The sequence below is a fragment of the Alligator sinensis genome, unplaced genomic scaffold, assembly GCF_000455745.1.
Source record: "Alligator sinensis unplaced genomic scaffold, ASM45574v1 scaffold510_1, whole genome shotgun sequence".
Lineage (NCBI taxonomy): Eukaryota > Metazoa > Chordata > Crocodylia > Alligatoridae > Alligator > Alligator sinensis.
The window spans coordinates 2,545,932-2,572,371 of record NW_005842052.1 but is presented as its reverse complement, the minus strand read 5'-3'; the positions used below and the strand labels follow the sequence as shown (position 1 = coordinate 2,572,371).

General features: G+C 44.9%; 1 protein-coding gene across 1 annotated transcript in view; it reads right to left on the bottom strand.

Moving 5' to 3' along the window:
- Nucleotides 1-24,081, bottom strand: part of GYPC (glycophorin C (Gerbich blood group)) — a 77,286-nt gene extending 53,205 nt beyond the window's left edge. Inside the window, exon 1 of the mRNA XM_006022908.3 lies at nucleotides 24,059-24,081. The gene's annotated coding sequence lies outside the window, so the exon portion shown is untranslated. The remainder of the gene's footprint in view (nucleotides 1-24,058) is intronic.
- Between the last annotated feature and the right edge of the window lie 2,359 nt (nucleotides 24,082-26,440).

Sequence of the window (26,440 nt, the reverse complement as noted above, 5' to 3'; positions counted from 1 at the left end):
ACAGCCAGCCCTCTTCAATGCATGCAGCCACTTCTGCTGGATACAGGGCAGGGATCTGTTTCCCACCACTCTCCCCACCCTGTGTTCAGCCCCTAACTTTTTGGAGTGGGAAGCATTTACTGCTCCTCAGTAAATCCCAGTCCAAGGGTCTGGTTTTCTCCCGGGTGAGCATTCAAGGGGCACAGAGGGCCTGATTTCAGTGGATCGTGTGCATAGAATAGAGGCATAATCCAGCACGAAGTGTTGTTGATGGCAGCACTTAAGGTCATCAGGGTTCATAGGTCTGGTTAGAATGAGAAGTCTTTGGTGCAAGGAAGGGGTCTCTCTCCTTGTAGCAGTAATGCTTATTATTAATGAATTAATTCACAAGCCAGTATAAAGAGGCCTATTCAGGGGACATCAGAGCTAGAGCATTCAGTCTGAGACTGCTTACCCATTCTGCAGGTTATAATCATACCCATGGTGAATTGCTCAGCCTTTATTTGAAGGAAGTTGTTTGTTGACTCATTAGGTCCGCGAAATGAGTAGCTGGAAAGCAGTGTCCTACAGAGAGCAGATTTGGGTCCATGCGGTTGGAAACGAAGGACTGGAACAATAATAGCAACACAGGGTGTATTCCTGGGGCAATGCTGAGCTAAGGGTTATATGGGTTATAGTCCCCTATCCTGCTAATTGAGCTCGACTAAGTATGGACAGCCTTTATGGTCTAGTGTCCTTTATGCTCTGGCACAGCACAGTGACCTCTTCTCTTCCACCTGGAGGGGGCAAGCAGGGAGCAGGAGTAGGAAGGGAGGTTCCTCACTGCCACCGACCTACAACCAGCACCCTGAACAATTGCCCCCAGCAGCTGGACTTCTGGTCGATGGGGGATGCAAAGAGGTGGGGGCTGGGCAGGGAGCAGGCATAGGCAGAGGAACCACCATTGCTGCTGTCCCCAGCTCCCCATGCAGCCTCTTTTTGCAGGTTGGCAGAGGACAGCAGGGGCTAGGCAGGAGATGTAACCCTCCTGCCACCACCACTGTCCCTGGCTGACCCAGGTGCTGGAGGAGCCCTGGAAGCACTTCCCGGTGGGCTGCAGGAAGTGGCTGTACTTGCCAGGCTCGGTCAGGGACAGCGTTGGCTGCAGGCAGGTGCCTCCTTCCAGCTCCTGCTCCCCAGCCAGTGGGGGCATATGGAGGGGTCAAGCACTGAGCAGGGCAAGAAGGGGCAACCTATTTGCTGCCACTGTCACTATCTTCAGGAAGTCTGGCCTTCTGCACAACCACAGCCTCATGTTTGGAGCTGGGTAGGACCTGGTGCACCACTGGGGACAGTGGTGGCAGGTTGCCCTTCCTGCATCTGCTCCCTGGCCAGCCCCCCAGTTGTGCCTTGCCCACTTCCTCTCCATGGTCTGAGGGGAGAAATGATGCACCACCCCCACTTTACTAGAACCTAGAGGTATGGCCAAACTCATAGATAGCAGTGCCTGAGGTATAGTACAAGTAGACTTTATTCACCCTTAGGGTTCATCAGTGCTAGACCTTGTAGCTGCAACCTATGAAATGCACTGCATCCTACATCTCTTCCCTGCTTTAAAAAAGCTATGAGGTCCAGACTCCGATGAACTCCCATTGGGTGCACAGGTTTGCTCACACAGCTGTCCTTGCAGGATGGGGGCTATCATTTGTCCTTAGATACTTAGCCTACCAAACCATTACTTTTTAGGCAATCACTGCAAGGATAAGATTAAAATAACCAGGCTTGGAAATATATTATTCAGCCTCTCAGAGCTCTCGGGCATCATTCTGGTTATCCGTCTGCTTTTCCTTGCTTCGCAGTCATCATAAAAGCAAACGCAGTGCAAACTTACGTGTCACGAGCCATTGTCCTAACAAAACCCTTTGATGACAAAATACTTTGTTACGCTGAATACAAGCTCAGCACAGCGAGAAGGTCTGTGGTGACCCGAAGCTCTTGTTTTTTCAGCACAATTTCTATTCTTGTTTTACAAATAATTCCACGGCTGCCCTAGCAGCGAGACCTGATCTGCAGTTTTCTCATGACGTGTATGATTTTCATTGTTTTCACTCTAAAAACACCCAAACAAGCAACAATTTCACCTGGAGTCTTTTCTGCATTTTCTGGACCAAAACCAGATGTGATTTAAGCTCCAAACTTGCCTGTAAATACTCACACTACAACTCCATCATAGAAATGGCCCCCTCGACATCGCACGTGAAAGCCGCCCCATTGATTTCAAAGCGGCTAATGAACGCGAATCAAGTTCCAGCATCTGGGCAACTGTTTGCAGGATTTTGGCTTGGGGAGGATTTTCAAAGACAAACAGCAGAGTCAAGCATCTGACTCTCATTGACTTTCAGTGACAGTTAGACATTTAACCACCCTTTCTGCTTTGAATTTTTCCCCCATACTGATTTGCTGTAGCCTGCTCAAATGGCAAAATTTCCATTGAGCGTAGGCAACGTTCATAACATACTGATCAAAAGCTCCAATTCGAAGGCCATTGCAGAGAAAGGTATCCCGAATGTATAACTGAACATAATGGATGTTGCAGTCCTTGAGCTCCAGTTCCCAAAGGGTCCAGCAAAAAGTATATTATGGTTTTATAACTGGCTAATCTGTCGTCCCTTTTCTTTTTACTCGCTCAGGAGTCAAATAAGTTTAAAAAATTGGATATATCTGTCTGCAGTGATGTGAGTAAAGATTTAGCATGGCCTGTTCTTCTAATAAATTGTATGCTGATCATTCTTTCACTGCAGCAGGGGCACAATTTAGCTGTATCTGATTGGCTCTATTTCAAGATTTTTGACTTTCAGCAAGAGGAAAAATATAGAGTTGCAAAAAGAGCCCTGCAACAAGCTCACGGTTATTGCATTCATTCACAACAAACCAGACTCCAGAAAACACACAGAACTTATTTGTTGACCGAGTTTATGCTCCGTCCACTGAAGCTTTTATAATGTAGATCTTATAAACAGATCTTTGCTTCTGGAAACTATCTGTTTCAGTATAGTAATGCCAGAGGACATTGTAGCATGATGACTACAACATCCTTGCTTCTCACATGTTTTACTTTAAGCACGTCACAGATTACCATGGAGACGCTGTGAGGTTTACTGATATTTCTGTAATTTATTTGAACTGACCACACTGGTCAAGTCTTGCATTAGCATTTTAATATCAATAGCTTTATATCTGACATTGTTCTCACTCATGGCAGGTGACAGAACAAGGAGCAATGGGCTCAAGTTGCAGCAAGGGAAGTTGAGGTTGGATATTAGGAAAACCATCTCACTAGGAGAGCAGTAAAGCAGTCAAATAGGCTACCCAGAGAGGTGGTGCAATCTCCATCCTTGGAGGTGTTTAAGACCCAGGTGGACAAAGCCTTGTCTGGGATGATGTAGTTGGGGCTGGTCCTGCTTGGAGCTGGGGGCTGGACTAGATGTGACCTCCTGAGGTCCTTCCAACCTCATTTGCTGTGATTCTACAGGAAGGTGAGAGAGATGCAAAAGCTAAGGCACTGCAACAGATCCCAGGTTACAGCTACCCTCTTTCTAATGCAGGTGGACCCAGAACACAGCAGTTCCTATTGATATCCTCTACCAAATCTCTTAGTACAGGGGTGGCCAACCTGTGCTATGCATGCCACAAATGGCACAGGTAGCCTCTGGATGTGACACGTGTCAGACTAGGGAGGGGACAGGGGATCCATATCTATGCACTCAGCACAGGGGCAAATAGGGCCAGGAGCAGAAAGCAGAGTGGCAGATCAGGCAGGGAGATGAACTCAGAGCAGCACATTGGGGAAGTGGATTGGAGTAGCAATCGGGGAGGATTCACAGATTCATAGATGTGGAGCTAATTTGTGGTGCACCGACTGAATGGGCTGGCCCCCACTGTCTTAGTACAAGTATGCATTTGGCTCACTGTAAAACCTGGGGTGGCTTATCTAGAAAGCAGCTCTTCCTCCTTGTTTGTCTCAAAACTCTTGGTTGTTAGGGATCTGGTGGAAATGCTTGGAAGAGAGCACTTTTTACCCATGGAACCGGCCATGACTGATTTACCTACTCATGGCTCCTACTTTTAGCTCCCAGCACGAGTTAGGGTGAGATATGATCCCCATTATGGAGAGACTTCAGATTTGGAATTGATTGAAGTTCAGGTGCTCTTGGGAAGACCTGTGCCCACAAATAGTTGAAGTCTTGTAAGGTTGGTCAGTCCGGTGCGATTTTAACCACTTCCAAATGACAACAGGCGATCCAGTCATTCAGTGGGTAGTATCCCACGTGTCGGGATGGGTCCACATGTACGCATTCAGGTCCTGTACCAGGAAAGCACTTAGGGGCATGCATAAGACTAACCCTATTCAAGAAAGCACTTATGCACATTCATAATTTTAACTACATGTCTAAATCCTAGTTCAAGTTAAAAAACATGCTCATGTACTTTCCTGAATGAGAATGATTTGCTGAACTAGGGAGTAACTTCTTTCCTAAAATTCAGTTTTCTAGATTTAGTCAAATAGTAATTACTATCAATTGAAGGTGATGTCCTAAAGATTTTTCAGTATTTGCAATATATAATAATAAGTTTGTAAGATGAACGAATCACATAGGATCTCCAAGAATCTTTAGTTATGATTTATTTATATCACGGTAGCACTTGAGATCTCTTACCAGCACCTCTCTTACCAGCTCTCTCTCTCTTATGTTATGCTAGGCACTTTACATACATAACTGTAGGCAGTACCTGCACTTAAGAGCTCACCATTTTAGGTGACCAACACATCAATCTGCTATATATTACTTTGATACCTTGAACAGAAGATATCAAAAGAACTACAAAAGATTTTCAGACTCCTATAAGTGCCCTGTTCAGCGCTAATTTAAACGATATTGTTATACATTATACATAGTGCTGTAACTTGTTGGGGTACTTATTCATATTCAGATCAGTCAGAATGTGGATCTGTGTAGAAACAGTCCCAGTTATATTGTATTGGTAAATAATTTAATAGCATTTGCATTACCTGAAAGTGAGATGAAAATACAGATGTTCTGACCAAAGGCCAGAAATAGTTGGAGCAAATCACACAACTTCTGGAACAAAGAGCTATTGTAATGATTAATACTCTGGTTTTAATACACTGAATTTTATACAGTTCTCCCACAAGTTCTCAACAGCTGTTATTTCATTAACTATGACACAAACATTTTTGTAGGCTTGAAAATGCTTTTTGGCCTTGATTACATAATAGCCAAATGACCTAACCTTTATGCTTTGAGATCACATGTTTAATATGTGATATGAGAAGGTATTGATCCAAATCTTTGTTATACCTGTTTTACAAGTGGGCAATTTAGGAACTCTTTAGGCACACATAAAGTAAGAAGAGCTGAACATTTCAAAGTTGTCTAGGATATTTGGGGTACATCTACCTCATGTGATAGAAATACTCATACAAATGCTGAACAAGCTGGTATGTCTTAGCACAACACATTGCTTGGGATTTAGAATCAGTGTACAGCTACTCCTCGCTTAACATTGTAGTTACGTTCTTGAAAATGGTGACTTAAAGCGAAACGATGTTACGCGGATCCAATTACATCACAGTAGTTACCTACTAGCAGGTGGCGGCCAAACAATGTTATAACCGAACATTGCATGACTTTAACGGAGTATGTTTTCTAATAGATCAGCATCATAATAACGAAAAAAACATTAACCCTGATTATATTAAGTGAGGAGTACCTGTAGGCATATTGGCACGATGGTCCTTATAAACCAAGTAGTTTACTGGGCTTGGCCACAGTGACATGCTGTTATACTGTTCCCAGTTTTGTGTCTATGTAAAGTGTCTCAACCCATGTTGATATACCTTTGGACACCTAATTCCAAAGAAAATGATTTGAGTTAGAAAATTTTAGGCAAGATTTTAAGAGAAATGTTTTAGGCTGTGGAGGACCAAGAAGTGGACTGGAAGTGCCGAGTGCACTTTCAAGTGTTGGCTGTGGGGAATAGTTTGGTACAACTCATCATAAACTTACCTTATTGTCCGAAGACAAGGCTGAACACTTAGTTCAACACGCCATATTTTTCACAAAAGTACTAAAGTACTAAAATACTTCCGGTCCACTTCGAGGTTCACTGCTGATCACGTGGGGGGCCCCCTCGATGCTCCTGTGGGACGCTCCATCCGCCCCAGCATTCTCCAAATCAGCATTGAATCTTCAGATTTGGATTCAGCTGAATCGAACCAGGGACAGTGATACGAATCAATGAATTGAATCACTGCCCTCGATTTGGGCCAAATCCGAATCTGAATTGAATATGGCCCATTTCGCACGCCCCTAGCGTGGACATCATTGCGTCAGTTTAAAATTGGCTCCATTCATTCAGCTTGTCCCTGTAAAATTTAATCACACACATGGAGGCCTTTAAATATAGTATTTATTTGTCTCTAGTGGAGTCTGGACAACAGACAGAGGTTGAAGAGCCTGCCGTGGCCATGACTAACTGAGGTGAATCTTTTACCTTGGGCAACAGAAACATTTGCTTTAATATTCAGAAGTCCCAGTTTAATTGTCATTACCAACACTTTGCTCAGGGGAGTGGTATAAGACAAGCTGAACGGACATAAACCTGTTTTAAAGCCATCGAAGAGCGTACCCAGACAAAATTGCATCCCGTTAATTAAATCAGTATGACATCTCACATTTAATTAATTCAGTGCCGCTGTATTGGCAGGCCAGGCCAAAGGCAGCAGATACAGAGGCACTTCTGAGATGATTCAACAGACAGACCTCTCATGGTAGCCGTTTCCAAAACCACATACTACCTGCACCACAACTAACTTGGATGGCTGTATATCCATTGTGCCACTCCCGAGGCCCGTAACGGCAGCATGTGCTACATGGCCTATTTTCCCTTCCAGAGTCCCTACTTATTTAAAAGGAATAATACTCTGCTGAAGTCGTATAGGCTAGTACAATGCTGACAGCATTTCAGTTACTCAATACAAGGAGTTTTTCTACTTTTCCATTAATAAATCTACCATGCAAAGAAGAACCTCAACCTTGACATGGGATCTTGTCCTAGTACATGCATAAAGAAGCTTGTTGACTTCCAGGTCTCAGGCAACAGAAGTTGTTATTCGAAAGGAGTGCGAGCTCTAGACCAAATGTACTTAATTTAGGCCAATTACCTTCCTTACATGGGTTGGAATAAGTGGCTGAGAATATTTACCTCTATAACAGTAAAATTAAGGAATAGAAAAAAAAGATATTCACAGACATGATCTAGGGAATAGTTCTGTTTGTCCCCTTTTATGGTAGGAAACCTATGGGCAAGATTGAACTTTATTGCCTTTTTGAATTGGTCCCATAAGACCCTTCATTAAGTTCTGGTTTTACTTATACTACTATGGAACCAAAGTAGCGTCGTGGAAATGCACAGAGCTACAGCAGTGCATTCAAGTCGAAAATTTGGTTCACCTTTTAATACTATACTGAAGAATGAAGCTGAGTAGCATGCGTTGGGTTTTTTTCTTTGCAGAATTAATTAGAAATGGAAAATAGGCCTGAGCCAGAAAAGCCTCATTTACTCAGATCCAGATTATAAGCTGCTCCAGTGCTTGGGGTAATTCATATCACAGCCTGGCTTAGAAACTCTGACAAACACCAGGCTGTAAAAAAACTTATATGCTAAATACATCTGGGAAGAACCATGGCCCTATGCCTACTCCTGCATCTGTAAGGCTTATTTCTGGACTCAGGCCATTTGTTTGAGCCCTTTCTTAGGAGATGGGATCCCATAGTCCAGTCAATGCAGTCTTCGGAGACAGCCCCAGGCCCTACCCCATGCCTGGTCACTAATGCAAGCTCACCTTGACTTTCATCTCGCTGTGGGGCCTCTGGGGTCTAGTTGGGCTTTTGTAGCATTTCAGGAATGGCAGCATCCCTCCTGTTTTCTCTCTCTGGCCAATTCATTTTTTTGCATATGCAGAAGGTTTACTCCCTTACTCAGACAAGCAACTTGCCCTCATAAATACAGTTTTTGTCCTTTTGCCACATGCCCAGCATGCGATATCAGCCAGGTGGATCCATCTAAAAATATCTATCAGCCAGTTGATACCCTTGTGCAGAAAACCACTTATCCCAGGGGACTAATGCAACGAAGAAGAGACAATCAAAGCGGACAACTCTAGGTTGCTCTGCAATGGCTTTTCAGTGACAGTCTTCTGATGAGCCACCACAAGCACCTTTCCTGGTCAGGGCAACTGCCTGGAATATAACATAACATGTTTGTCTGAATGGATATTACAAGCCAAAATGGAGGTTATGGTTTGGTCTAGGAAATATCCCAGGCAGGCTTAATTCAGACCTAGTGTTTTGAGTCAGGAAAAAAAGAAATATATACTCTGTAAAATCAAACCTGCACGCTATCAGCCTCATAGTATGGAATCCCTCTCTCACTTTATCTATAAGTCCCTCTTGCCATCATATTGCATGGCTTTAATAGCAAAGACAAGCTTTTAGAGGACTATGACATTCAAAGTATTGCCTCAAGAAAAATACATATCTGGAAGTTTTGGAAGAGGGTGGTCTGTCCCCAACTGAGAGGGCAGCCAGCCATGTTAAGGAAGTTCAGCTGTGGGGCATTCGCTAATGAGGGAGCTCCCCAGGAGAAGGACGCCGGAGAGCAACCTGCAAGGAGAAGCCAGGCTGCTCTGCTGGGGTGAAGTGAGCATGAAAAGTGGCTCTTTCCTAATGTCCGGAGAAGACAGAGGATTTTGTGTTGTTTTGTTGGTTGAAGACTGGGGCTTGTGTTGTGGAAAATAAAGGCTGCCTGATGAACTAATAATATAGCTACCTCTTCTGCAAAAGGCAACAGGAGAAGTGGCCTACTAACAGGTTTTCTCCTTCATTTTGAAAGAATCAGACTTTTATATCGTCTGACAGAACAAGGACCAATGGGCTCAAGTTGCAGCAAGGGAAGTTTAGGGTAGGTATTAGGAAGAACTTTCTCACTAGGAAGGTAGTAAAATACTGGAATAGGTTACCCAGAGAGGTTGCTGAATCTCCATCCTCACAGGATCTTAAGACCCAGCTAGACAGTCTTAGCTGGGATGATGTAGTTGGGGCTGGTCCTGCCTTGAGCAGGGGGTTGGACTAGATGTGACCTCCTGAGGTCCCTTCCAGCCCTCATTTTCTATGATGATATAATATATTGGATTATTATTGAGCTTGACGCAGTAATCAACCTGGTTAACTTATCAAAAAGAAGATCCAGAGATGACTTAGGATCATAGGTGACTTAAGCAAATTAGGCAAATTGGCTTAAGGGTCATACCCAGACACTGGTGGTGGATGGGTCAGCATCGACATGGAAAGAGGTGGGCAGTGGGGTCCCCCAAGACTCGGTCCTTGGACCAGTGCTGTTCAATATCTTCATCAGCGACCTGGATGAGGGTGTGGAGAGCACTCTGTCCAAATTTGCAGATGACACCAAACTATGGGGCGAAGCAAACACAAAGAAACCGAATCCAGGTGGATCTGGAGAGGTTGGAGAAGTGGGCAGAGAACAATAGGATGCGGTTCAACAAGGAAAAGTGCAAGGTGCTGCACCTAGGGAGAGGGAATCACCAGCACACTTACAGGCTGGAGGATGACCTTCTCAGCAGCACAGTGACAGAAAGAGATTTTGGGGTCATTGTCAACTCCAAGATGAATATGAGTCATCAATGTGATGAAGTAATTAGCAGAGCTAACCGCACTTTGTCATGTATTAGTAGGTGCATCACAAACAGGTCCAGGGAGGTGATACTCCTCCTCACTGGTCAGCCCGCACCTAGAGTACTGCACCCAGTTTTGGGTGCCACAATTCAAAAAGGATGTGGAAAACCTTGAGAGGATCCAGAGGAGGCCACTCGTATGGTTAGAGACCAGCAGGGAAGGCACTACGAGGAAAGGCTGAGGGACCTGGACCTTTTCAGCCTCTGCAAGAGAAGGATCTCGTGGAAGTATACAAATTCACCGGGGCGGGGTGCAGCAGGGAATAGGAGATGCTTTGTTCACCAGAGCACCCTTGGAATAACCAGAAACTACGGCCACAAGCTGATGGAGAGTAGGTTTAGGTTGGACATCAGAAAGAACTTCTTCATGGTGAGGGTCACCAGAATCTGGAACGGGCTCCCAAGGGAGGTGGTGCTCTCCCCTACCTTGGGGGTCTTCAGGAGGAGAGTGGGCAAGCACCTGGCTGGGGTCACAGGCCCCCAGTACTTTTTCCTGCCACTGGCAGGGGTCGGACTCGATGATACTTTGAGGTCCCTTCCAACCCTAGCATCTACGCATCTATGAATAGGGCTGGAAGGGAACTGAATGTAATATGTAAGTATCTGCATGAAAGAAAATACTAGGCATGTCTACACAAGACGCTTACTGAGCATTGGCCTAATAACACTGAGTAGTAGCGTGTCACGGCACAAACCATGCTAGTAGCTTACCGCGCAGCCTTATTAGGCTAATGCGCAGTAAGCATCACTAAATTACCATGCACTGGTGCTACTGCACAGTAACTTTAGCTCCTGTGCATTTAGTTAGTGCTTTATTAAGGAAGTAGTAAACTAAATGCATAATATCTAAGGCACAATAATGAACGTGTAGACGTGCCCACTGAGTACTAATGAGCTTTCTAGACTACTGGAGAAAGGCATAACAGAAATGCATAGTGAGAAGTTATACTTAAACAAATTCAAATGGAAAATAAGGCCATTTTGTTTGACAGCAAGAGTGATTAATTATTGCTACAAAGCACTAGGTGAAATGGTAGATTTTTCATGTCTTGAGCTCTTCAGCTCGCAGCTGGACCCTCTTCTAGACAACATGCTGTACTCAAACGTGAGTTATTGGCATAATACAATTCTATGACCCATGTATGTTTTAAAGGATGTCAGCCTAGATGATCTAATAGCCTTTTCTGGCTTTAAAATATATGCATCTATGAATCACTGGGGGAAATTCTATGGCCTGCATGAGGCTGTAGGTCAGAAAAAACGATCATAGTCCCTTCTGTTCCCACAAGCAATGATGCGATTCACCCCAATTCAGCCCAGGGCACTCTTGTACTAGCAACCAAGACATCTCCATGAATTCAGTACTTAGAGCAAATAGTCTCTGCATGTTTTGCTCCTGTGCATAAGGAAAGCGGTGACTTTCCACTGAGTCCAGGAGCACTGTGGTTAGGAAATAGCACCTGTCCTACTTAAACTCACAACTAGAAGTGACATTTTCAAGCTGTTAGTAGGCTCCAGATGCTAGCCTACCAGGACCTGAGCTGTCAGACACAGTTATGGTTTGGAATCAGAGTCATACAGCCAGGGGAGACCCCAGGGGAGAAACCTAGGTCAGAAGCAAGGATGTCTGCAACAAGGTGACTAAAGCAAATTTGCTGAAGAGCTTGCAGACCACTGCTCTGGGTGGATGTACACGGGAGCCCTACTGCCCTGCTCATCCAACCAAGGGTTTCACAGGCTAATGCATCTGGCCAGTCCACCCTAGCAGGTGTGGCTGCTGACAGAAGAGATACATAATCACGTACACAGACTGTATAAGAGGCACAGGGACAGATGTTGTCCAGCATTGCAGCAGGCGTATCAGCTATGGGACAATTAAAACCTCAACATTTCCTTCCAGGAGTATTTCCCTTTTATAGTACATTAACTTGTGCCCCACAGTATAAGGCAATGCCCAATTTTCTGTTATCAGGGTGGAAAACTGGAATACATCCCCTGCTTTCACACTGAGCGATTGCCGGTACAAGCAATGGAGTGACTTCAGGTTTACAGCGGATGTAGCTGAGAACTATATTGGGTCTTAAATTTTAATTTCTTAAAAGGACAGGAGGAACAGCTTCAGCTCAAGTAAATTGATATAGCTCCATTCAAAACAGAGGAGGCTCTGACCTGGAGTCTATAATGCTCAAAACCTACCCAAAGAGACCAATTGCATAGGAGGACATATGGCTTTCTTCCTTATTCTGTGACTTTGGCATAGCTACATTTCTCAGCATGAACCCTAAACATCAGATTCCCCTACTATGTAGTGATTCACTGCCTGATTTACTCTGGCACCCTGCAGTGCCCACCAGCACGAGGCCGCTTGGCTCCACAGTTTTGATTTCTACACAAGCCGGTGTCTCCTGGAAATCGTGACATGCTTCCTCCTTCCACCTACCCTCCATGTGCTGCCCTGCAAATGACTGCCCTGTCCTTACTGCAAGGTGACCTGGGGTTTGCAGCAAAATGACTTGGAGAAAATACTTTTTCTTCCTGTATCGAGTGAAACACTCAGAGATATTCAAAGGCATATAAGTCAAGTAGAAAAGAGGTAACCGCATGGTTTTCAAAATAAGATGAAGGTGATGGCCTTTAGTGACTGTAGACTATAAATCCCTTGTACTAATATATAGTTAGAGAAAGCCCCGAGGAAAAAGACAGTACCTTTATCCCCATTTTACAAATGGGAAACTTCAGCACAGAGAGATGAAGTGACTCGTCCTCAGTCCTGCCTCAGTGCATTTGCCCCCAAACCAAACAGCCTCTCATGTTTGCATCTGGAGAAATAATTTCCTTTCTGGTCACTGTCTCTCTCAGCTTTATGGCGCTTCTCTATAATAAGCTGAAAACAACCCCTGAATTTTGGATACCCTTGAGTCTGGAGGATCTTTTTTTTCCCCTTGCTGGCCTACCCACATTGAGTGCTAAACATGCATTTCCCGTTTCCTTTCACTTATAACTGTACAGTCCGCACACAGCATCTAGTCTCGCTTGCAAATCATTGTCATCGCGACCTCCAGCATTGTCAGAAATGCTTATCTCATTAGAAGGGCTGGGCAAGCAGTGCAATAAAATGAAATGAAATTACAACAATAGCTCAGATATTAGTGACAATGTAGTAAAATTATAGCAAGGAGAATGGCTGGAGAAGGTTTATGGCTTCCTATTACCTTGCGTTATAGCAATTATTCAAAAAACCTGTTATTTCCTCTGATGGTTTCTTTTAATATCTGTTATTGCCAACACTGGGCTCCTCCAAACGCTAACAGAATATTGCTTCTTTCTAGCTTTTATTAATTCAACGAAAGTCTCAGGTTTCCTTGGGAAACTTCCTACAGTGTGTCTATTGGGAAAGCCTGGGGCACCTGATTTTAAACTCCATTGACCCAATTTTATGTGGGGAGGCAAAATCCAGTGAAGTCACTGGAATGACGTTAGTCCACAGCAGAGAATTGGAACTTTTGAATTCACAACTTTTTCCACCTTTTCATTTAAAAACCATTTTTCTTCTTCTGTCCATGCACCATTTTCATATCAAGTGTTAACACACCCTGGACAGGGTAACTTGCTCAATGACAATGGTAATTCCTGACACAGATGGAGTCTGACAGGCGTTGGCCAGACATGGGCATATTTGTTCACAGTTCCTTGCACACTTTGGCCATCTGCCTGTGTCTGATTCTGTTTCTTTCTAGCTTTGGGGCAATAAAGCAGGCCCACACAACACAGATTCAGAGAAGTTTAGGGCTAGAAGGGACTTTGTGAGATCATCGGGTCTGGCCCCCTGCTCCAGGCAGGAAAGACTGCGGGGGTCAAACCACCCCAGCAAGGTGTGCGTCCAGTCTCCTTTTGAAGATCTCTAGGGTAGGTGACTGCATTGCTGGGAGTCTGGTCACATGAACCATGAAGAAGTGTTTCCTTATATCCAGTCTGAAACCTTCTTTTAGGAGTTTCTGAACGTTGCTCCTGGTTTTCCTTTAGGGTGCTTTGGTGAGTAGCTGCTCACCTAGCCCCTGATGCTCTCCCCTGATATATTTGTAAGCTGCTACCAAATCCCCCTGAAGTCTTCTCTTTTCTAGGCTGAACAGTCCCATATCTGTCAGCCTTTCCTCGTATGGCTTGCTCTTCAGGCCTCTAATCGTACGAGTGTTTCTTCTCCGGACACTCTCAGGCTTCTCCACATCCTTCTTGAACACCTTCTTATTGAAGTCCTTGATTGAACATCTTCAGGGGTGGTCTGCATGCCTATGCAGGGATCTCACCCAAAAAGCCTAAACCCATGCTTGAAAACTCATCTGAGATGAGTTCTGTGAGTCAGAAATGGTGGCTGCCATATAGGATGTGGGCGTTGATGGTATGGTATGGGGTGCCTTTGCTTTGTTTTCCGTGGGGAACCCAGCACTTGTCGTACAAGCCCTCCTACTCCAGCACTGCTACCTAGGCAGTAATCTAGCCTGTTTGGGAAGGATCTCGCACTGTTTTATAATAACTCCTTATTCAACTTAATTGCATAGGGTATGATATGTGCTGGGTCATCACCAGGGACCTTGGTTTTCTCTGATTAAAAAAAAACAATTCCCAATTTTTGGTTAAAAAGGAGTAACCCCAAATCCACATTTTTTCTGTGATTGAAATGAAACACCACTAAAAAAATATGAAGATAAATATAAATATATAAATACACACACATATACATATATATATTATATATACACACACACACACACATAGGTATATACACACAAATACATACATACATATATACACATATATATACACATGCATACACACACATATATATAAATAGATACACACACACACACACGCACACGCACACGCACATACACATATAGCGATGCCTTATTTTAATCATGGAAAATGTGGATTTGGGGTTCCTTTTTTAACCAAAACTTGGGGATTTTTTTAAATCAGACAAAACCAGGATGCCTGGTTATCACTCCTTGAAGGCAATTGTATTAACTCTATTGCCATCACTGTCATTCAAACATCATTTCAACATCCAACTCTTGGGCAGGCAAGGAAAGCAAAACTTTTGAATGATAATATTAAAAAGAAAGAAAGAAAGAAAGAAATCAGTGCCCGCTGCATCTTTCGCTCTTGAATCTGTTTTCCTCTTCCTCCATGATGAAACACTGGCTGGTAGGGATCTAAGTTGGCAGCCAAGAAAAAGACTGAAGTCAACCCTAATGAATATGTCATTGAGCATATTCTGGCAGTAAGGAGACTTGTCAACTGATAACAATACGAACAGTGGAGCTAGTTTTCATTTCAGTGTACACAGCAGTTGGTGGAGGCCTTAAATAGAAAATGAATGCTTTGTTTAGTGCAGACCAGACATTTGTTTGTTCCCTGGAGTAAGAAGAGCCTTCTTTAATTTCTCTTTGATGTCCTCTGGTTATTTCGATGCGCTGATGGAAACCAGCCTGGCAAATTTCCATCCCCATAACTTGCCTTTTAAATGTCATTGATTTCTCTCTTTTATTATAAATAAACACCTCTTAACATTTCTAAGGCCTCTCAGTACTGGATATTGATATAGCAGGCAGTGGAAAAATCCCTACAATTCCCCTAAAAATTCAGTGTTACCTGAAGACATAAGTAATAAATAGTGAGAGTCTGGGGAAGTTTTGGCATGCAACTTTGTGTACAAATGACAGGGACAACCTGGCATCTCATCTGCAAGGTCAGTTGATAAATTTGGCTAATTTCCTGGATAGCAGAACGAAGAACAATTATTCATTTTGTGCAAGCAAATGCAGTTGTCATACTTCTGCAAGTCTTGGCCCAGAATTAATCACATTCGCTGAGTTCCCTTTTTGTACTAAAGAAAAACTATTCCCTCCTCTGACATCACAGGTAAGCAGATGGGAAAGAAATCCAGTACGTCTCAACCATTTTCTATTTTTAGCATCTCTTGGTGGCCCTTTACAATTAGCTATCCATTTGGTGAAACAAACTTTTGGAGCGCCGGCTGCCTTCCCCCCGCTCAACCCCGGATATCCTTGGAAGTGAGATGCGATCTCATGGTTTTTTCTATGCAAATGGATAAACTGAAAAAAAAACCAGACTCCCATTTGTGTTGTTTTTTTTGGAGACGCTGCATCAAAGGAAGGACAGAGACTGAAATGGATTTCCCAATTAAAGTAATCTGGGCAGTGTCCTGCATGTCATTTTTATGTAGCTGAAATGGTTGCGAGTTCATTTCATATTTCCATAGATGCAGAGATGTTAGGGTCAGAAGGGACCTCAACAAATCATTGAGTCCGACCCCCTGCCTGGGCAGGAAAGAGCGCTGGGGCCAGATGACACCACCAGTTGCCTGTCCAACCTTCTCTTAAAGACCCCCAAGGTAGAGGAGAGCACCACCTCCCTTGGACGCCCATTCCAAATTTTGGCCGCCCTTATGGTGAAGAAGCTTTTCCTGATATCTAGCCTAAATCTGCTCTCTGTCAGCTTGTGACCATTGCTCCTTGTTACCCCAAGAGGCATCCTGGCAAACAGAGCACCTCCGATCCCTTGCTGCATCCCCCTAATGAATTTGTAGGTGACCACAAGATCACCTCTCAGCCTCCTCTTGCAGAGGCTGAAGAGGTCCAGGTCCCTCAGTCTCTCCTCGTAGGGCTTGTCCTGTAAGCCCCTAACCATACTAGTGGCCTTCTCTGGACCCTCTTGAGTCTACCAACATCCTTCTTGAAGTGCAGTGCCCAAAACTGGAGGCAGTCCTCCAACTGCGGTCTGAGCAATGCCGCATAGAGGGCAAGTGTCACCTCCTTGGACCTATTCGTCATGCATCTGCTGATGCAGGATAAAGTGCCATTGGCTTTCTGATGACTTCGTCACACTGATGACTCGTGTTCATCTTGGAGTCCATGATGTCTCTGAGATCCCTTTCCTCTTCTGTGCTGCTGAGAGGGTCACTTCCCAGCCAGGAGGTGTGCTGGATATTTTTGCACCCTAGGTGCAGCACTCTGCACTTGTCCTTGTTGTACTGCATCCTGTTGTGTACTGCTCACTTTTCCAACCTGTCCAGGTCCACCTGCAATCGTTCCCTAGCCTCTGGAGTGTGCACTTCACCTCATAATTTAGTATCATCCACAAACTTGGACAGAGTACACCCACATCCAAGTCACTGATGAAGACACTGAAGAGTACAGGTCCAAGGACCAAACCCTGCGGGACCCCACTACCCACATCCTTCCAGGTCAATACCGACCCATTTACTACCACTCTCTGGGTGCGACTGCTAACCCAATTTCTCACGCACCGGACCATGTGAGCATCTATGTCACAGCCTCTTAATTAACCTTAACTTGTGCCAAGCACCATGAGCACACAAACACCCATGCCAGTGGTTCTGCTAGGACACCGGCTAATTCCTTCAGTACTCTTGGATGCAGCTCATCCGGGCCTGCTGACTTGAACACATCCAGTCCATCCAAGTGGCTCTGAACCAAGTCAGCATTGACGGCTGCTAGGCTGGTGTCCCTCCGATGCCCATCTAAGAACCCATTAGGAAACTTTTCTTGAGCCCTGTTCAGGAACTCATTGAAGAGCTCAGCCTTGTCCCCCCAGCCTGTCACTAATTGCTCCTTCTTGTTCAGTAGGGGTCCTATGCTGCCCTGCACCTTCCTTTTACTCCCTACATACTGAGAAAAAGACTTTTTGTTGTTTTTAATTTGTGTTGCCACAGCCCACAACTGTTGCTTTGGCCTTTCTGACTGCCTCTCTGCAAGTGCGGGCCAAATAGGTATACTCCTCCTTTCCATTGCCTATGTCCCTTCTGTTTTGCCCTTAGGCTTCCTTGGATTTCCCTGTTTAGCCAAGGAAGTTTTTTGGCTCCTTTCCCTCTTTCCCCTCGTACTGGGATCATCTCCCTCTGCGCCCAAAGGATTGCTTCCTTTAGAAACGACCACCCTTCCTGGACTCCTATCTCGCCAATACTAGTTTCCTGCAGTGCATCATTGACTACACTCCTGAGCACACTGAAGTTAGCCTTCCTAAAGTCCAGTACTAGTCCTTACTAGTTATCTTACCCACCCTGTGCTGTATGGTGAGTTCCATTGATCGGTGGTCACTGTCCCCAAGGTGACCACGAATCCGCAGCTCCCCTACCAGGTCCTCTCCCATAGCCAACACCAAGTCCAGTAAGGCATTGCCCCCAGTGGGACCGTATCCCTCCTGCGTTAGGTGAAGGTCCTGCACACCGGTTATGAACCTACGTGAATGGTTGGATTTGGCTGACTGCTCCTCCCAGCAGTTGTCAGGGTAGTTTAGGTCCCCTGTGACAACCACGTCCCTGGACTGTACATCCTCTGAGACCTGCCTCAGGAATACCAAGTCTAGCTTTTCCTTCCCTAACCAAACATGTTTATCCATTGGAGTTTTTTGGAGTTATTTCTCCTTTCATACCAGGAACCCATTCTTTCTTTGCAATTTCTCCACTTGCTTATCATTGTCTGCTATTTTCTGATTCCTGATTTTGCTCTGGATGCTGTGCCCACCTGGGAGAAGGCACTAGCTTTGTATCTAAATCAGATCCTAACTGCACCATTGAGGCATATGCACTCAGGGCATCACTCATCCACAACCAGGGAAATCCCATTGTTCCTTCTCTTATTTAGCTTGGATTCTTTTTAAAAGGTTTTGATTTTTCTTATTGGATCTTTTAGAGATACATCCCCTTCAGTTTTCTGATAGTGTAAATCACTTGCCAATGCATTTTTCTCCCAGCAAACCAAAACCTCTTGTAATCCTCCTGCATTTTTACTGTGTTAACTAATCCTCTTAAAGTTTGTTACCTTCAAACGTCGGGCCTTATATTGTACAAACAAGAAGAATTTCTATTAACGTCAGTGGTGCATGATAAGGCCATTAGAAATCCATGGTCCAGCTTCTGGTTGCCCATATCCAATTTCCCACGTGCCTATGTTAGCATATTTAATAGTATCATTGTTCCCTTAGGTGCCCTACACGTTATAATGCTATTAATTTGAATTCTCTGGACCCCCTTGCAAACAAACTCTGAAGCTCTCTCGCTTTTTCTATTTATCTTGTTCACCACCTGTCCATGCACAGTGTCTTATCAGAGAATCTATTGAAATCCAGGTAAATCACATCACCTCCCTTGCATTCACAGGGATTCTTTATTATTCCTCCAAAGCCATTAATCAAGTGTTGTATGAAATGATGTATTCTTAGGGATCCCACTCTGGTAATTGCCTTCACTTTCCCAGTAACATATCATTTCACTCGAGTTAACAGCTCAGAGGTTGTTCCTGAGACAGAACTTAGACATATGTGCTTGTAATTAATGTTATATCCTCTGTGACCCATTTCTGAAAGTTCGAGCAGTTTCCGGTTCACTGTCCTGTAGCTCCCCAGAACCTTTCCCATCTCGAATGAGGTTCGATCCATAAAGATAAAAATCTTAGGATCATATTCTCCAAGGGACTTTGAAACCTAACTCCCATTGAAATCAGTGGTGCAATAGTGACGAGCCAATATTAACCTTATCATTTCTGTCCCATTGCAGCAGCAGAGCAGTGGCAGCACCATTCTCCCCTCTGCTTTGTACACATTATAAGGTGGGTTTTGTTACGTTCCCGGGAGGTGATTTGGTATGGGGTGTGAGAGAAGGTGGAGTGACCATTTTTTAGGACTGCCTGTGAGAGCAGGGGGCCCGGCTCTGCCACCTAGGAGGTGCTTTCCAGCCCCATCCCATGTTCCCACAATAAGGGATTCAGGATCTCAGTGGGAGTTAGATGCTTAAATACTTTTGAGGATCTGGGTCTTGGTTCTTTCTTTAAATGTATTGCACCTGAATCTCCTTCCTGGTTTCCCTAGTGAGGAGGTGGGTGGGTTGCACTTTTCCCGGCACTTCCCAGGGTGCTGGTTCAGCTGCACTAGCTGGCATTTTAGAGGCAACATGTCAGGGCTCAGAGCCAGGCAAAAGACATATCCAGAAGTGGAAACACTGGTTCAGGGTGTCCAGGGTGAGTATCAGATGAGAGGCAAAACCAGGAGTCACGGGCACTGGCTTATGGGAAGGCAATGCTGAGCAGCCGGCTGCTGCCTTCCCAAAAGTCCTTTGAGCGGCTGAGTAGCTTCCTATGCAATCTGACCAGTGGATGTTAAGAACAGGATAGCCAAATGGGTCACATGGACAAGAGGACAAATCATCACACGGGTAAAACAAGACCAAGTCCCAGCCCCATTCTGCCCTGTCCTGTACATGGGCGTACCTGCATGTCTCCCTGCATCAACGTAGCGGCATGCTACATCACTGTATGTCATGCTAAGGACACGTAGTGATCAGACAGGTTTACACATGATTGCCTAGCTACATCGCTGTAGTGGCACAATCTCCACTTATAGCGTACTGTTATGGTGACGTAGTGGGGAAATTTTCACATGCACTGCCCATATGGCACAGTATGGGTGCTTAATGTGCTGTGTTTTAGTACTTCCAAAACGAAGTACTAAAACCTAGTGATGTGTAGACAGCTCTGTGTGTGATAGATGGAAAGCAGTGCTTCCTTTCTCAGGCTCATACAGAAATGAGAACCCATCATGCACCTGCCCCATCTGCCCTGAATCAGGCTCCATCCATTACATCAAAGCTAGGAATGGAAAACATTTTATTGAGACCCAGGACCTGCTGCTTCTTTAGATGTGCAGCACCTGGTACAAATCCTGGCTCCAATCTAGTGAGTTATGAAAATCCCATTGAATCAATAGGGCCAGGATTGCAGCCAAGGCATTTAAGACTTGGAACTCATAGCAAAATGCCTCACTGCATTTCAACCTGGGAGGAAAGTTATGTCTTAAACCGTAGGGCTCACATTATGTCTGGAGTTATGGACCAATGGTGGACCTGGACTAAAAGTAAATATTAATACAAGTGAAGAATAATGTAAGTGAATAATAATATAACGGAAGAATGATGCCTTTGAAGGACTGGTTCAATATCAAGCCCGAAGGACAAATGCACATATCATATGTGGCTCCCTCATCCTTGTTATGAGATGGGATGCCATGCAATGACATGGTACCATGAAATGCCGTAATATGATGACACTGCAGACTCCAAAAAACATTTCAGGACCTTTAGTATCCTACAGGCTGGGAAAATATTGCCAGCTGTATCAACAACCCATTATTGCCTGATCATATGCAAAAACTGTGACTGCTCCTTTGGGAAAGGGTTGTCTTTTTATTACCTGAATAGACAGACTAGGTGTAGGTAGAAAAATAATCCATTTTATACATGTTCTTGCATTGCACTCATCACCTTAATTAATAGGCTCTTGGTCTCGGTTTGAAATCTCCAGGTGCTACCAGAGTAGACATTGTTATTAGTAGTGATAGTGGTAAGGATAATCATCTGACTAGCTTGAGATCAAGATAGAAAACTATTATTTTTGAACATTAGCAAATTTTCATCCACACTGTTATTAAAAGAAATGATTTTCCCTCAAGTTAAGATAAAAACTATCCAGTTCAGCACACAAGCTGGTCAGTAGCAAATGAATTAATTAATTTGATTTAGTTAATTAATATGGTGTTTCCAGGGGTTAGTAGCCTTTGAGACTACAGAGCTGGGTCAAATATCAGATACTGTAAGAAGTCATCTTCCCAGGGAATCTATTAAATACAAAAACCAAACCCTCCCCCACTTTATTTCTTTAAAGTCCCTAAAAAGAATATTTTTGCAGCCCTCAATTAGAAGCAGGTGTCTCGCCTCCCAGGCTGCAATTTGCATTAGTTAGCTCTGGGGCTTGGAGGGTGAGACTCGGCTCTGTCCCAAACATCAGCAAAACCTTCAAACCAAAAAGCAAAAGGAAATCCTCTGGAGGTGAAGGAGATAAAATTAATATTTAGCATGAGAAATCTTTGAATGTCAAGCAGAACTGGGTCAAAGTTGGATGCCTTGGAGATTCATGGAGGGGTTTGCAAGGACAGCACAGCCAAAGCAGGGTGATAGTGGAGCTCACTGGAAAAGAGGCCAAGATTGATTAGTCCTTGAGATTTAAAAGAGCACGCTAACACCTTGCTTCCCTCCCCTTTTCTTTCCTCCTTTGTGTTTCCTACTGTCATATTCATGAGTTTCCAGTTCCCTCTCTACCCCTCTTCCTTTCTCACTGGGCTCATGGAGCCCAGCTCAGATTTTGTGCTGCCTGGCATATGGGGAATGCCTGAATACAAAGCAGAGGCTGGGATCTTCTCCTTGGGGAAAGGGAAGGGGGAAACAACCAGCATTGCATTTCTGTTTTTACTTCCTGGGTCTTGAAGGATACCCTACATTTGAATAAGATCTGGAAAGGGCTTTGGGGATACAAAAGCATCGTATGGGACACAACCAGATCCACAGCCATATCACCTGCTCCATGCCAAGGTTTCCATACACAAAGAAGGCAAGTGGAGAAGATATGCAGAATAGCCAAGTGCTTGGATATTACAGTACAAAGCCAGCAATGTAGGCAGCTGGACAGAAACACACACAGAAACTGGGTACTGAACATGGAGCAGCTACAAGCCTCATACAAATGCTCATACTGGTCAGGGAGAGCAGAGTCCAAGCAGCAACCAGCCCTGTAGGCTCATTTCTGGCTCCTTGCACAAGCTTGCTTTCCCACTTCACCAATGCTGGTAGGCTCATCGCTACCAAAACTACAGCCCCACTAAGCCTCCTCTAGCAAAAGAGGTGATGCCAGATGATGTCTAGGGATGCATACCAATGTTTGCTGCACCTGGTCTGTGTCCACATGGCCTAATCTAAGCCATGTGAACATAGATGGGAAGTGGCGTTTACCGTCCAGGAGCTGGTCCAAGGAGCCACATGGGGAAAATGGAGTAAGTATCTAAAGGTTTGGGCAAGGACAGGCAGGATTGAGGGGGAGCTAGTACGTCTGTGGGGAGGTTGACTGTGTAGGTAAGGGGGGCTGGTGGGTCTGGGGCAGGGTTCATGGATCTGCAAGGGGTTGTGGGGGTTGTTGCCCATCCCAGGGTGAGGGTTTTGGGGGCTACAAATAGCCTGGTCCAGGTGGGTAGGAAGAGCATAGCCTCAGCCTCGGTGTTGTGCTCCAAACATGTACAGGCATTTAATAGATTGGGTTAACTTGTTCCTGATCTAGTTCACCTGCGGAGGTGAACTAACATAGATCAGACCCCCATTTTTTGCCTGATTTAACTCACCTGCACAGATGGGCGCTAAGATCAACCCAGCCTGAGTTAGCTTAATCTAAATGTAATGCCTGTTAGTAACCTTGGATGGGGGGCAACTCAGAGTCATATAATCATAGACAATGAGGGTGGAAGGGACCTCAGGAGGTCACATCTAGCTCCAAGCAGGACCAGCCCCAACTACATCATCCCAGACAAGGCTTTGTCTACCTGGGTCTTAAATACCTCCAAGGATGGAGCCTCTAGCACCTCTCTGGGGAGCCTGTTCCAGCGCTTCACCACCCTCCTAGTGAGAGCGCTTTTCCTAATATCTAACCTCAACTTCCCTTATTGCAACTTGATCCCATTGCTCCTTATTCTGTCATCACCAAGAACACGGGGTCTCTAGACTATCTGTACTCACCCCTGTGTCTCTAGACCCTCGCCCTGAATCAGGCCTGCAGGACTTAGCTTTCTGCTTCCTGGAAATAACTCTCTCTCTTTGCTCTTATCCTCTGCCTCTTCCCTTCTTTCATTTGCTCCCTTCATATTCTAGCCATTTCCCCTATCTGCTCCCCCTGCACCACCACCTCTGTTCATTCCTCTTTAATTCTTGCTTGGAGCCCTTTCAATCCCTCTCTTTTCAACCCCTCCCCTAGGTTTGATCTTTCCATCCTGCTTCTCCTCCTTTGCCTTTCTCCCTGTTAACGGCTCCACATTCCTGAATGGGGCTGGCTCAGATAAACATGGATGTGTTCCCAGTGCTCATGAGCAAGTCTAAAACACCCTCCTTCATAGAAGCAAGATCATTTTGCTTGGTCTGAGACACAAAAACCCCATGTTTGAGAGAAAACATCAGCACTGTGCATTGGCAGAGGGGGGGGAAAAAAGGCATTGCAGCCTAAGTTTCCATTGCAGAAGGCATCCTCTTGCAAATCAGGAGTTTGCAGAGACACATGGGGCTGCATCTGTACTGAGATGCAGAGGCCTTTATGGAGCACAGGACAAGAAAGGAACAAAGTTACATGAAAAATGTCCTACCTGCGATTGCAGCGAGCAGGGGACATCTGAGACAAACACCATTGCTCCTGGCTGATGACTTCACGGCAAAGGACTTCAAGAGGAGATTTTAGTTCACTAATCAGACAGGCACTGTATAAACACGATGCGGTGACACATTCCACACTTATCACACATGCACACAATGCCGCAGTCTGCAATTTGTTTTGTAAGGAGAAAAGCACGTCCGACCAGGGGCCTGCTCCTGTTACCCAAGCTCCTGCTGAGAAGCATTTACTCATGCAAGTAAAATGAAGGGAAGGGAAAACTCCCTGGGGTTTATTCCCTCTTTATCCACTCAATAGAGAACATGCAGTTCCAGCAAACTCTCGTCAACTTTGTATTTTCTCCCCTGCAGTTAACAAGGGAGAAGAAACAAATTGAACTGCTGTATAAACAGGAAAGGAAGTGGTAAGAAAGTGAGGAAATCCACAGCTTGAATCACGCTGGGCCGAGGGCTGGAACATTTATTGGCAGGAACAATAGAGAGAAAAAGGGGAGACAGAGGGAGTTGATTTAAACATCCAGGTTTCATCAGCCCATTCGATTTTCAACCTCTATATTCAGGGTGATATAACTGGGCTGTTGTCGTTTTCTTAGGACCGGAGCGTCACCCCAAGGTCTCAGCTGAATGGCATCCTCCTGATGAATGAAATCAAGTTAAAACTAGTCATCCTTATTTCTAGGTTGGACAGTCAGGTGGGACTGGCAAGCGTGAAGGTAGTGAAATATCAATCTTTACCCTCTGACAAGCCGTCTTGGGAAGACGGGGACTGAAAGGACGTTAACATCCGAGAGCTGCTTACTGCTCCATGCATAATGGTTTTCTTGGTCCGGCAACTAGCAGATGGGTCCGCAAGACTTTCAGTTGATGCTTTGTTGGTATTGGATTAAAAAAAGTAAGGATTGACCAGGTGATGGCTGAGGAAGAAGCTGATCCTCATTTTGGTGAGACATAGCACTAGAAATAATGTGGGGGGAACACAGCTTCTGCCCACTCCTGATTCCATGCCCTTTTTCCTTGCATTCAAACTATTGAGCTGGAAGTGGGCTTTCTTTCTGAACTCTGCCACCAACCAAATAAATCCTCCCCACTTGCTTCCTCGAGGGTACAACAGATATCAGCAAGTAGGCAGAGAAGTTGCATCAGGAGAGCTCCTAAGAAGCTGTGCCTCCCTCCCACATTGCTGCCTTGAATGTCTCCTGAGATAAAGTCTGATCCTGGGCCTCACATGCACTGAGCTGACTACTCAGCCAAATGGCTGGTCCCCGGTGTGCCCAGGTACAGGGGTTATTCTCTCAGCGGCAGGCCTGGGACTTGGAAAGAAGTGCTCAGAGTTGCAGGAATGACCTTGGATGCTCCATGTAGTGGCTCTATAGAGTCCCATTATTACCTACCATTGTTTCATTCCCACTTTTATTTTCTTCTTTTGTTCTCCCAAGCAATAATTTGATTCCTAAATGCACTTATTTGAAGAACTGGGCCTTTGGTCCCGGGCAGGTCAGTCTACTTTTCCCAGGAAACAGAGGTCAGCATCTCCCACTCTCAGATCAGTAGCTCTGCTATGTACACGTCTCCTTTCAGGGTCATTGATTTTGACCTACAGCCCTGTCCTTATTTGCTTAAGTTTTGTCCACCACAGTCAGTATATTCCAGGTCAAACTCATCAGTTGGGTTTTAACTTAAAATACCATATACATCTCATTAGGGCTGTGTGAAATTTCACCGGCCGTTTCGTTCCAACATTGTTGTGACCAATTTCGAGGTTGAAACAGCAAAATCGGAATGAAACCAAGGCTGTTGAAATAGCCTCAAAACAAAACGAGACTGGTCAAAACATTTCGAAAGTCAAAATGTTTCGACCATAGGCTGGGGGTGGGAAGTCAGTCCAGGTGGGCTGACTTCCCATCCCAGTGCAAGATCTGGCAGGGGGCGGCAAGGCAGCCCAGCTGGGCTGCTTTCCTGTTCCCTGCGCTACACCACACCAGGGGTGGAAGGCTGCTCAGCTGGGCTGCTTTCCGGTCCCCGGTACAATGTTGCACTATGGATGGGAAGTCAGCGCAGCTGGGCTGGCTTCCCATCCCCAGTGAAACTCAAAACAGCGTCAAAACCACCTTTCTGTTTCAATGGAATGGAATAAAACAGCTGTTTCCACGCAAAATGAAATTCGAGATGAAACACTGTTTTATCGAACCGTCGAAACTCAAGGCGAGACAGAACGGAGCCGTTTCGCACAGCCCTGTATCTCATCAGTTAACCTATATATATATATATATATATATATATGTATAAACCCCACAGAGTTTTACCACATGGACTCTTGGTTTATGCATTGGAAATGCATTGACTTAATATTAAGTCCA